The sequence below is a fragment of the Drosophila montana genome, unplaced genomic scaffold (genome assembly GCF_035044405.1).
Source record: "Drosophila montana isolate Dmon_TW-CO22-7 unplaced genomic scaffold, ASM3504440v1 contig_1228_1, whole genome shotgun sequence".
NCBI classification, from domain to species: Eukaryota; Metazoa; Arthropoda; class Insecta; order Diptera; family Drosophilidae; genus Drosophila; species Drosophila montana.
Window position 1 is genome coordinate 16,438 of NW_026996207.1, and position 13,580 is coordinate 30,017.

The 13,580-nt window shown below is 38.0% G+C and overlaps 1 long non-coding RNA gene across 2 annotated transcripts; it reads left to right on the plus strand.

The window, feature by feature from the left end:
- Positions 1-3,836: 3,836 nt before the first annotated feature.
- LOC135441275 (uncharacterized) lies at positions 3,837-5,212 on the plus strand. Of its 2 annotated transcripts, XR_010438457.1 has the most exons (3): positions 3,900-4,094; positions 4,155-4,784; positions 4,856-5,212. It is a non-coding gene; the product is annotated as an uncharacterized LOC135441275 (long non-coding RNA). The 2 variants fall into 2 exon arrangements; XR_010438456.1 differs by lacking the exon at positions 4,856-5,212 and having other exon boundaries at positions 3,837-4,094; positions 4,155-4,839.
- The last annotated feature ends 8,368 nt before the right edge of the window (positions 5,213-13,580 follow it).

The following is a 13,580-nucleotide window of genomic DNA, read 5'->3' on the forward strand; positions in this document are numbered from 1 at the left end:
CGGTAGTCTATCTACGTCGATATCATAGTACAGGGCACGATCCTGGATGGCTTTCACGAAGGACAATGGATCTGCCTGCCCATCGAACCATATCCCCCACTTCCTAGCGGGACGCTTTCGCGACACGAGACGTTCACAACTCTATCATTTTATCGCCTGCATCACTTGCCCTGTACCTCGGGGTCGGCGGAACCTCGAGCAGGCCGGGGGTGCTCAGACATGGATCCGATTTGGATTTCGACCGCTTATTCCATTCAATTGAGTCGGGTTCGGGCTGGGCCTAATGCTCCGCGGTTCGTGTGTATTTGGCCTCCAACTCGGCTAGCCGAGCCCATATTTTGGCCGAGTGTGAACCCCCGAAAACGAAGCTTGCTAACCGGCGACGCAAGTCAGCTATCCTAAAAAGGCAGTTAACCTCATTAATTTTTTTTCTGTTGAATAGAGTCGGCAGCAAGTAGTGCGGTCAGTTGCGAGTCCGAAACCTGCGAAGGGAACATTTTTTTTTAAATTTATCTTCATAACTATTAAAGCGAACGAGCGCGTTGGTGTTGGAATAAGAGGGTCAGGTATCCCCTAGTCGGGGACTCCCGACAAGAACCTTTTGTTTTAAAGTTGTACTGAATTCTATTTAACAGTACTAAGTTTATAAATTAATTTAATAGTTTTTATTAACTTTATGTATTAATTACACTTTATTCAATTTCAATATTCATATTGTATACATAAGAAAAAAAAAATCAAAAATCAACACACCTGATAATAGATGTCGCAGTTAACTTACTTACTGCAGTTAACTTAACTGCCGATAGGAGGCGCTTAAGTGCAAAAGGCTGTTAAGTTAGATGCACTTGACGTAATTAATTTCATACAAAATTAGCTCTTATTGCAGCGAAAAGAAAATTTCAGGCAACTATCTTAACGATGCAGCTAAGCAAATTATAATGTATAATGTTAATGTTGAGTTTGGATCGAATTCGTCTTGTTTTTTTACACTCTCTCGTCGCGCTCACACACAGCGCAATTTCGATGCGAACCGAACGATTTGCCCCGCGACGGGCTTTGGCCGCTATGCCGTTTGCACACGCTCTGCCTACTCTAGACACGCGCTTGTGCGTGTGTTGGTGTGTGAGCGCACGCTCTGCTCACACTAGCGCGCTTCGCTCGCTCAGCGAGAAACATTTATCCGTTTCTGTCCGCTATTTTTGGGCCTCTGCTTTACTATCTGTCCGCCTGTTGTCGCGCCGCTTGCCTAACTGCATGTGTGCATCGGTCGCCGACACTCCAGTTGGACTCTACTGCTTCCCTTTTCTATGCTGCTTACTTTTCACTAAGCGCTGCTTTTTTGGCCCTAAATTCACTCTGGCGGCACTTTCATGGGTCTTTAGGCACCTTTAATGCCACGCCCCTTCACCCCTCGTGTTGTAAATTGTAAAGTGGTATTCTAGCCGGGGTTATAAAACTCAATCTCACCAAGTCCACTCTACAAGAAATATGTAGTTTGCCGAAACGCGATGCTGAAAGGGGGGTAGAGAGCTGTAGGGATCGCTCCACCAAAGAGTGATTATTCTTATGGGAAAGGGGAGGGGAATCGCTGGGATCTCTCCGGCGCGGCTAGTGTTATGGTTGATCAGCGTGATGGCTGCAGGGATCGCTAAGCCGCAGAATGAGGGGCTGAAAATAAGCAATTCCTATTCGGCCGCGATCGTCTAATTGTTGACAAAAGAATATAAGCCCCAAAGCACTTCAAGTATACTTGCTCCTATTTATTTTGTTGAATTCTTTGGCCCTGATGCACCGTCAGTTTATGATTACCTTTCCCTAACTTCACTGCTGCCTCGCGGTTTCGCTAAGTCTCCCTTCTGTCGTTGTGTTCACACGTCCGATACTCACGCTTGCCGAAATCAAACTGACGTCGCTGATCAACCTCAGCATCTTATGCCCCTTTTCGCCGTGCGGCGAAAACTCTCTTTCTTTGGGTTGTTCTCTCGTCTGCTCCTCCATTTTAGGAGTCAGAGTTGTTTATAATTAGATCTAAACTATAATCGACTTCCTATATTCATTTCGTTTTCTTACCTTAATGGAAATAAAATTAGTAAGTTAATTCCATGTCTACTTTTCTAGTATTCAAATTTCAGATAATATAATTTATTTTATATCCATTGTGATCCTGCGTCACAACGTCTTAAGTTCATTAAAGCTAATTGTATTTATACTCTTTAATTTAACATTTTCACTTATAAGATGTTCTCTCAATTCATTATTTTCACTATTAATGTACGTATACAAGTAATGTTTTAATTCTAGCAAGATTTTCTAATAACTAATATTATTTTCTTTAAGTTTTCCAAAAATCGTATTATTATATAAATTAATATCGCTTCTCAGTATTGGAATTTCTGTGTTAAGTTTATTAAAACATTCGTTTGTAGATTTATTTACTGCACCAACTTTTTATGTATGAGAAGCTCCAAATCCTCTGTTGATTTGTACAATATATTTTGAAAATAAATGTTATTATCATCAGTATCTCTCTTTTTAGTTGAGGAGTAATGACCAAACTTGTCGATACTCATTTTAATAATGACAGTTAAATACAAATATTTTTCCCTTTTATAAATTTATTTGATAACTTTTGCTTTCCGAAGTTCTTCAACTATTGAAATTATCTCATTGTTATGATTACTATGACCAGATGTTTGTGAGGCGATTAGAAGCTTTAATCGTTTGGTTTATTTGTATTGAGCTTCATTAGACCACTACCGGCTATAGATGATTTTGATTGATTTGGAGTTGATATGGCAAATAGTACTGATTTATGAAAAAGAAATTTTTGAGATAATTTTGGAAAAATATGTTTAATTATAGTTAAATATTTTGTTGAATGATTTCCTTTACGTTGTCCATCAGGTTTGTTATGTTTTCTGTGATCAGAAGTTTTCGTTAAAATATCTTCATATAATAATTTTGTAGGTCTAGGTCGCTATAATTCTGTGGAGTATTTTCATAAATTAAAAAATATAAGCCTGTGGTAATATCCCATGTTTCACTAGAATACATTTTTCTTCTGATATATGAATTTCGGAATTTCCTAACCTCAATTTACCATTTAAATCTTAATATGATCAATAGACTTTATCAATAATCTTTTTCCTAGCTAATTCACTTAGATATATTTTTAACTCCAACATTAGATTGAAAGTAGAGTTGATTAACTGTATTATCATTAATATCATCATCATCCGCATCATCATACTCATCAGTTTTATTGAATCTCGCATTAGCATCAATAAAATCATCATTTAATAGTTTGAAATTCGTTTTTTTAAAACATTTCTAGCCTTTGATAACTCCTTTAGAAAATTCTCATCAATTTTTCTGATCGGCTATACAGTTTTAGAATAGTAACTAGTCTGTTATTCGGTTTTTGTGTTTTTCGCTTAATCGATCCTAACAGATTGTTTTTGTATGTTGTTATAACCCTCTTTGAAAAAATAATTTTACAACCGATTGTCTGGCTACGGCGGTTCGGACACAGCCCCACCACAAGTTTAATTGAAACCAAAATAGATTCGGGCATCAGTCGTCAAAACTAAAATAAATTCGGGCATCAGTCGTATGAAATCAATTAAACTAAAAACAAAATCCTAAAAATGGTCGATTGGTGAAAAAAACGTTCGTTACGCCACGAGGCCCGGGAGCACCTGACCGACCTTGTAGTAGCCGAGTGGGAACATTTCTTGATTGTTAGAAACTTTATGTGCTACCCTCGCACTTAGCTCACACACTTTTCCATATTCCTTTTGATGGCTGATTTGGCACGTAGGCAGATCATACGATAATGCAGTTAAACTGAGGAGCGATCGCGAAAGCTTTTATCACCGTTACAGTTAGGTCTTTAAAAGGAGCGGGCGACCGCGTGCGACAGTCTTCAGTTCAGATTGGAAGCGAAAAGACGTACTTCGTCAAGAAGATTAAACAGTGAAAAACGAAGTCTAAAGTTAAAATAAGTAATAAAAATAATAGAAAGCGTATTGAAGCAGACGTGCAAGTGGAAAAGTATTGTAAAATCTAAGTAGTGAAAGATATTGAAACAGGTGATTTTATATTAGCCTGGTATCAATGGATTGGTGTTTGACCCTTGTTTAATTTTACAGCCTCGTGGCAGGGGTGCTGCCGCAAGCGCTGGTCCGATTTTCACCAATCTCTTGGTGCATATATATTGGCGCGGAGACAAGGGTAGTAAATTTACTCCAAGGAGATTTCGGAACCGTGCTCCAGTGCCACATTCGAGACTGCTCGTTGATGATCATCAAATGTGTCTGGCGTTAAGTGACTTATATAAATGGATACCAAAGTCACAAGTTTATTCAGATCCACAAGAAATTATGACTTTAAATCTGTGTTGCGTAGTGTAATTGATTATTTATTCTCCTTTGTGCTACCTTCGTCGCTCTTATTGAGCGAATGAGAATTAGAATTGACAAAGAGTAAAGCGCACGAACAAGCTGAAAGATAAAAGCAACTACAATTAGTAAAACAGAAGCCATCTGAACGAAATTCGAAGCACGCATCCATACATACATCACATTAAGCTTAAATCTTTGACATTGCGATCAGCGGATGTCTACCTAATCTATTCCCATTGATCGAAGCTAAAGTAAATTTAAGCAACTAAACAAACATGGAACAAAATGTATTATATTGAATTAAAAATTAGTCGATAGATATTAGAGTTAAGCAGCAGTAGTAATATTCCTTTTGACCTATGAATATATTTGGCAAGGGTAAGGTTGTGACATTTATATGCACGTCAATATTTATATATATACTTACAATTAACTTTCTTTGTACAAAGGCAACAATGATACCCATACAATAATACACCTACACACACCCACCAACATCGACGTCATATTGGGCCCAAGTGCACGCAACGATGGAAGTATGAGTGAGTTAATATAGAGTAGTGAGGACTATTTTTTTTTGTATATCTGTTGTATATATATATATTTACGATTGACATTGCATTGATCTCGAACCTATTGCCAACGTGAGCGTAAGATAACAGTTTTGATCAGTAAGTTATGTTGGAAATCTGAAGTTATTTTGTTGAACAAAAATCAGTATATTATTATTTTGTAAAATCATGAATTCGAATTTGAATGTTTCGGTAAATCTTAGGGAATTGATAATTCGCTTGTAATATAACCATGTATCTTGAGATCAACGGCTTGCTTCAATTAAATGATTTTGTTATATTCTAATATGACTCGGTTAATAATTATCTTGTCTGTCGAGTACCATGCTGAATTCTGTTGAAATGCGTTAATGCGTTAGAGTCTCGCATAGGGGCAATCTACGATTTTCTGGTTGCTATGGTAGGGAGGGTAGAGACGAGGGACAACTAACACCAAGATCCCTCCATTAGGCATATTGGATCCCGAGTTTTGTGGTGTTTGTCGGAACACTTATTTACAGGATAGGGAAATAAAGTTAAATTTTATGATAGTATTTGATCTTGTTTTTTTGAAGCGTACTTGATATTCTTCATGTCAGTGTATTGGTGTTGATAGGCAGATTGGGCGAGGAAGAACCCCGACCACGACGAGCTAAATTGAGCAAAAGCAAGAAGTACGCGCCCCGAACCCAATGCCCCGCGACCAACGTAAGCCACTAAGGGCGAAAACGCCCTAGAGGGTTACAAATGGACGTGGACACTCCATGTAAAAGGCAGCATCGACTGCCCCCCGTATACACGTGGACACTACAACCTTTACACTTTTACAGGAAAAATTTCATTTGGTGGCAATCAATCTTGCCGCCTTCATCTTTGACTGCCCTCTAATTTTTTAGAAACTGTAATTTCTGACCCCACTGAATAAACGTCTGTTCAACTGTAGATCAGCTGCCATTCCTTGACTCACGCCAACAAAAAAGGGCAGGCACCGCTTCCCCATGCCGAAATCCGCAAGACAGAGTAGATTTTCACAGAAGACCTCGCCCATTAAGTTGTCCGGAGCGAATAGATGGATAAGCCTGGAATATACATCGTTTAAACTTTAAAGCCCTTAGCAGTAATATAATTAATGAAATCTTTTGCAAAGAGAAATCTAGAGAAAGAAAAAAAAAAAACGAGTAAATTTAAATACTCGTATAATCCCCATTTTGGTTGGTGTAGAGTGCAAAGTAATTTGTGATTTTTTTAATATATTTTTTTTTGAGGATTTTATATTCTGAATTAGTGTGTTGGAGAGTATCCACCACCTACTGAGCGTTTTATGACCTTCTGTTTTACAGTACGCCTCAGCTCAAATCTATAAGTTTATAGTCCGTGTCAGTCTGGTGAATGCCTATCACATTTTATTCTTACTATACACCGCTAAAATACTAGCTAATACAAAAGGAACATAAGGAAATAAAAAAAGATTTTTAACAGATTCAAATATGTGTAAATACATATGTATATTTGTAGTGACTGATCAGCTGGTTGAGCTTCGCTCAGATTTGCACATGCATTTCTGTTGCCTAACTTTGTACCGACCATACAATTATGAATTACAATGAATTTAAAATAGTAAATTATTTTTCCTTTGCAACTAAATTATACTTAATAATGACATTTTTTGCGAGCCTAGCACTTGCCTTGTAGCGAAATTTTAGGATTTCTGAAGAGTTTTGAGAAAACTATAAATATATTTACTGTCTAGTTTTGTTTAATGAATTATTGCTGAATTCAACATTTTTAATGCCACTTGTACTAAGATGCAGGTTATTTCAATTTACCGTTAAAATGCCATTGTATATTGCTTTTGTTGATAATAAATATTAATTGTTGACTACGTTTTGAATATGAATTGCTAAATTTGTTTCTTTCCTGGTGACATAATGCCTTAGAAAAATATTTTTTTTGGGATCTTCAAAACCTTTAACGGTGAAGATCATGGCTGGGAGGATGGCGAACGCGAGAGTAAAGTGAGTTTTTATATAATTGTCTCAAGCACGCTGACGTCGATATGACCGGCTTAGTCTATCTTCCGCATGCGCAGATATGGTGTACAAGATAGTAATAAGGTCTACGATGCTTCATATTCAGAGCTTGAATTATGCCGAGAATCTGTCCTTTCTATTTTGTTGCCTATATAAATACGACTATAGTTATTATCACCAGCTATACAATCGATCCCATACCTTTGCTCGTTTTCTTCTTCTGATTTTAGAGACACAATAGATTAAGTTTGCTTAGGTAGAAATTCTTTCAAATGCAATTTTAGAATACTGAATATTTTGATAAGATACCAGAACTGATTGCCACTTTGATAGCTCGTTGATGGTTAACTGAATCTTAGTCTTCGTGGAAACAAAAGTCATAAAGTTTAGATTGAATGATATTGTATTAATGATACTAGGATAGTTAGGGTGTTGCCTGGAACTATACTGCTTTGCAAATCCTTGCCAAACAGTTCAGACTAGATTAAATTTTTAAATTTTGCAAACGGCTTTCTATAGTAGTTTCAATAAACCATATAAATTACCTACTTTCATTACGGCGCTTTTATTTCGTAAAAATATAAAAATAAAAAAAAAAATAAAATCACCTATACTTTATTATGTTACCAAACCAATGTCACAAATCTGGAAAATATTAATGACTCATATTGTCTTAACGCAGCCCTCAAAATGTACAGCTGTCTTCAGGGACAGCTGATAACCATTGTGTTATATGCCAGTTAGTAATGGACAATACACAATTTTGCTATTGCACCGTTTGCAGGCATTTTTTCCACAAACTTTGCTAGGAAGCTTGATTAGTAAACCATGCTTAATGTCCCAGTTGTAGTGCTGTGCTTGATCCAGCCTCAATTTAATTAGTTGTTGGAGATTGCTCGCCGAGAGGAGAACAATTTGCTCCGCTTACGTCTACGAACATAGGGAGAACGGTTACACGCAGTCTAGCAACATCTAGAAAGATTATTAGATGTTTGTGATGAACCACTATCGGGACTCGACGCTAGCAATTGCACGAATCCAACTGAAACCGCTCCTGCACGACCAGATCCTGGTGTAAGAAGAAGAGGAAGACCCACTAAGTCCCACCAAAATCAGGGCGTGGACTATAGAAGAATTCAGGATATGATCGAACAATCGATTACTCGCGTTATGTCATCATTGCAAGTATAATCGCCACCCCTTCCCAGAGTGATACCAACCTCGATCCCGGCGTCGCCGAGTGGCTCATTATCCAATATGAAAAAATTACTGACTGCAAAAATGGAATCTTCACTTTGATGGGTCAACAGAAGGATTAGGAGTTGAAGAATTTATATATAGAGTCAAAACCTTGACTGATGAGACTTTATACAGGGACTTTATGGGTCTCTGTAAGCATTTACATGTGCTATTTTTAGACATAGCCCGTGACTGGTACTGGCGGTACCACAAACAGGTAGACCACATTGTTTGGAATGAGTTCTGTACTGCACTTCGCCATCAGTACAAAGATTATCGCTCCGATTTTATGAGCAAAGAATTGGTCAGAGCTAGAAAGGAAAAGCCTGGGGAATCTTTTGTGTCGTTCTATGACGCAGTAGCTTCACTGATCGATAAATTTACAATCAAAATAGATGAGACGGAGTTAATTGAATACCTAAAAAAATAATTTAATACCAGAAAGACGACATAAACTTCTATAATAAGTTCAGTTGGGCATCTACGAGGATTGTTCCAGATGTACGAGAATTTATTTCAAGACCTCAGTTGTCATACTGATGGTATGAATAAATCCCGGCCAATAGCTCCCCGTTGCCAAGTATATGGACTAGAAGAGTCATTCGTAGTCATGCCAAATTTAAATGTTGGAACTGCGAAGAGCAAGGGCACATGTGGAAAAATTGCCTTGCTGACCGTCGTATCTTCTGTTATGGATGCGGGGCACCCAACATTTTAAATATAAATGTAATTAACCATTTTTATCGTATCATGAACGGTTAGCTACTTATTTGCAAGCTCCAAATAAGATTTTTAGTGAAGAAAAACCCAGTATCTTGAAAAATTCCTTTGCAAAAATCAAGCAGTATAGCAAACTTATAGTTTCGACAGTTTTTTGTGATCCCACGGATATGCGCAGCTATGCCGAAGTGTCGTTTTTAACTTGTACTGAGCTTGCCCTATTGGACACAGGCGCGAATATTAGCTGCATAGGTTCTACGCTTACGCAACGAGATTTTACCGCAATGCCGGAATTTAAGCCTATTGAATCACATGTCAGAACAGCAGATGGGCACAGTCAAAACGTCATCGGAATGATTGAAGTTATTATGCAGTATAAATCAGCTACCAAGCCCTTGAAACTATATGTGATTCCGTCTATAAACTGAAATTTAATTTTGTGACATGATTTTTGGTGAGCCTTTGCGCTTGCGCCAAGCATCATAAATTCAGTAGAGCTAAAATCAATTGGAAAAGAGCAAGAAACAAAGTCGAATATATACCCCTTATATAAAGCCAGCGAATGCAAAACGCTGCTGATAGATCAGGTCGCACAACATTAATCCAACATCATATAGATATAGGAGACGCACGTCCAGTGACACAAAGATTTTACCCTGTAAGTCCGGCAGTAGAAACATTGCTATTTGCAGAAATTGATCGCATGCTGCAGTTTGTAGTTATGAGCAAGCTCCTGGAGCTCGCCTAAGCGACTTGTTCTTAAGCCCAACAAGCTTCGCCTTTATCTCGATGCTCGAAGTCTAAATGACGCCACTTTTTTCGTGACTATCTAAGGCAAACATAATTTCAAAACTAGATTTTAAAGACGCCTATTGGCAGATTGAACTTCCCGAGGATTCGAGGCCTCTCACGGCTTTTACGGTCCCGGAAGTCCGCTATATCAGTTTAAGGTCATGCCCTTTGGCCTTTGTAACGCACCTCCCGCCATGTGTCGGTTAATGGACGAGATAATTCCACCTGTATTGTTTCAGAAGATTTCAGTTCGCATCTGGCTGTATTGGTTCGTATCGCTGAGCAATTTAGAAAAGGCAACATGACTTTAAATATATCCAAAAGTCTATTTTGTGTAACCAGTATCAATTATCTTGGTTGCGTGATCGGTAGCAGAGGTATTTGCACAGATCCGGACAAAAAAGCTTGCATTGTAAATTGGCCGCAGCCAAGAAACAAGTTCGATGATTTATAGGAGTTTGTGGTTGGTATCGTCGGTTTATATGCAACTTTTCCGATCTCACCTGCCCCATAACGGACGTATTATCGACAAAGAAAAGTTTGAGTGGAATCCTGAAGCATAGACCGCAATGTATATCTTAAAATCAGTGCTAACATCCTCGCCTGCTTTGAAGAGTGCTGATTTAAAAAACAGTTTTTCTTACATTGTGACTGTGATTTTAGCATTGGCGCCCATAGCTTTCATGTCAAAAAAAGTTAAGCCGGGCGCAGCGAAATTATTGCGTTACCGAGCGTGAAAGCTAAGCAGTCATATTATCCATCGAAAAGTTCTGATGTTACTTGGAACTCCAGGAATTTGAAGTCGACCATTCGAGTTTGCTTTGGCTTATGCGCCAGTAAAATATATCGGGTAGACTGGCACGATGGGCTTGTAGACTACAACATTTTAAATTTTCCGTCTCCCATCGGAAAGGCAAAGATCAATTTGTTCCTCAATTAGATATGGGTCCTTTAATAGATCTTGAGTCCGATTCATTTATGGACGCTGGCTATTTACAAATTATAGAGAAAATTTCCCAGAATTTGACTCAGTTTCCGGACATAAAAATAGTTGAGAAGTTTTTGTATATACGAACCGAACATTCGGAGGAGATTCGACACAAGAAAGTCCTTTGTGGAAACTATAGGTGCCTGATCGACTTAAAGTCGATGGGCTCAAACGAGCCCATGACAGCATAACATCTTCGCATGCCGACATGCAAAAAACAATTGAGGAAATCCGCATAAATTTGTTCTGGCCAGGATTAGCTAAATATGTACATGAGTTCATTCGAAATTGCGATATATGTAAAGAAACTATGGCTCCAAATTATACCCTTCGGCCATCAATAGGTGCTCACACCCAACTTATAGACCATTTCAAAGAATTTATTTTTACCTGCTTGGGCCATATCCGAAAAGCAAAACCGGTCATGTGGGATGTGTTAATATAGTCTTTGATCACTTTAGCAAGTATCATTGGTTGCAGCCCCTGAAGAAATTCACCTCAGCTAGGATACAAAAATTTCTTCTAGAACGAATATTTCATTGTTTTGGTGTGCACAAACTACAATAAGTGACAACAGCGCCCAGTTCAAGGTGAGAGTTTGAGAGTTCAATGCCTTTTTAGCCGAACTCGGCATTGAGCATTTGTATACCCCTGTATATTCACCGCAGAGCAATGCTGCAGAACGAGTTAGCCGCTAAATACTCGCCGCCATTTGCTCGTACTTAAAACAGGATCAGACCCATTGTGATCAACATATTACAGGGATTTCATGTTCCTAAGGTCTGCTCTGCACCAATCGATCTGGTTTTCTCCATATCGGGCTCTATTCGAGGTGGATATGATCACTCATGGTACCGATTAGAAACTATTGAAGGAGTTTTCCTTATGGGAAGAACCGCTGGTCTCCCTGTTGTGGATAGACAATTTGGCATTGCTACGAATAGATATTCAGACAAACATCAGAAAAGCCTCAGTTTATTAAAAAAGACATTAGAGTCTAATTCCCGCTAATATACCCTTCTAACGGTGGAGTCTTATCTGGTGGTGTGACGGTTACCGTTATCAGATTTAAATTGAATCGCGTAATCGATCCTAACAGCTTGCTTTTGAATAACGAAGCTATAGCGATCAGCAATTGTCTCTCTCTGTCAGTTGCGACTAGTTCTTTCGCTGCGACAAAGAGCCAGCGTGCACGTTGACAGCGCAGCTATTTTCAATTTAATTCGCGAAAGAAGAAGCTCTAAGACCCTATATAAGCCCTATATTGTCCGGATATAACAGATAGAGCGAAAGAGAGATTGTATATTTAATAAAATAAGAGAGGTGTATATATATTAATATAATTGATATTAATTCCGTAAACAAACATTGTTTTTCTTTGTAAAAAATAATAAACAATATTTAAATATTCGGAAATTGAGAGAGTTGTAAATATATGTATATAAAAGGAGAAGTAGACTTTGAATGTATATTTATTTAAATGTATTTTATTTTCATTTATCTATTTATAAAATATATTACAAAAAATGGTATAATCATCCTGTATAGTAATATTCAAAATTTTCTGCTGTTGGCACTGCGATATGTAAACGCAGGTTGTAAAACTGTGCGCCTGCAGCTCTTTGTTTGGCGAGCTGAAAGGGCTTTACTAAGTCGTTGGAGTGACTCGCCTTTCATCGAATTATTTTTCTTCGGAAGGAAGAATACTTGGTGTTGGAGCTCCAAAGCAATTGCCTCAAGCAATTTTGTTTTTGTCCTCCAGGCGCGTACATCACATTTTCTTAAATGGTTGTTATACTCAAAAGGGGTTCGCCCCTTTTGAGTTAAACTCATTAAGGACATCAATGTCCTGCAGCTCCACTTGATGTTTCGATTGGTGCGGTTCCTGCTTCTCTTTCTACTGCTGCTGCTGATGTTGATGCTGCTGCTGCTGATCCTTCAGCTGTCTGGGAGCTTCAGTGAGGGTGGCCACTTGGCACAACTTTTAGGACGAGGATGATGATGCTGCCATAGTTTCTTACTTAATGAAATAATACTCTGAACTGATTTTGTAGGCCTGCTGGATCGCTGGAATTATTTTTCAGGCAATATTTTTGAGGATTCTTAATGTTGAAATAATACTCTGAGCTGCACTGATTTTATAGGCCTGCCTCTAGTATATATTTCGCTAGAATTATTTTTGAAGCAATATTTTTGAGGAACAGCATTTTGTGTAGTGGGGTGTTCATTATTTTTAAGCTCGTTATCAATTATTAATTTTTCAAACATCTTTAGGGATTCTTAATATCGAGCTTGTTGAGTAATATAATACTATCTTGTGTTTAAACTGAATTTAAATTGCGAGCATACATTGGAAAAAATTCTGCTTCAGGATGACTCCATTCCCCCTCGTCAGGGAACGGACACTTTGGTCTACATATATCTTGTAACGTTGCTCTGACGATCAGCACTCTCATAGCTTGTGCCAATGCAACATGTTGACATTGATCAAATAAAAATGATAATGAAGAAAAATATGATGGAGATTCTTCACGCCTTACAGAAAATATAAGAGTTTTCTGTCCATTTTCAGGTATGATATATACCTGTAGCAATGTAGCAATAGCTTGGAGTTGAGTAATATGCAATTTTGCTCATCCTTCATGACAAGTGCAGTATCTATAATCTGGAGTAATTCTTTGTGCCCAAAACATTTTGAGAGCTACCCTTGATATATCTGTCTGTACACCGCAGCATTTATTATTGTGTTAATAAAAACGGTAAATAGAGGTGTCCACAGTTATAGCTGTTGTATTTAATGTTTTTTCCTAAATAACGAATAACTTCTATAATCCCTTGCCTAACGCAAATGCTT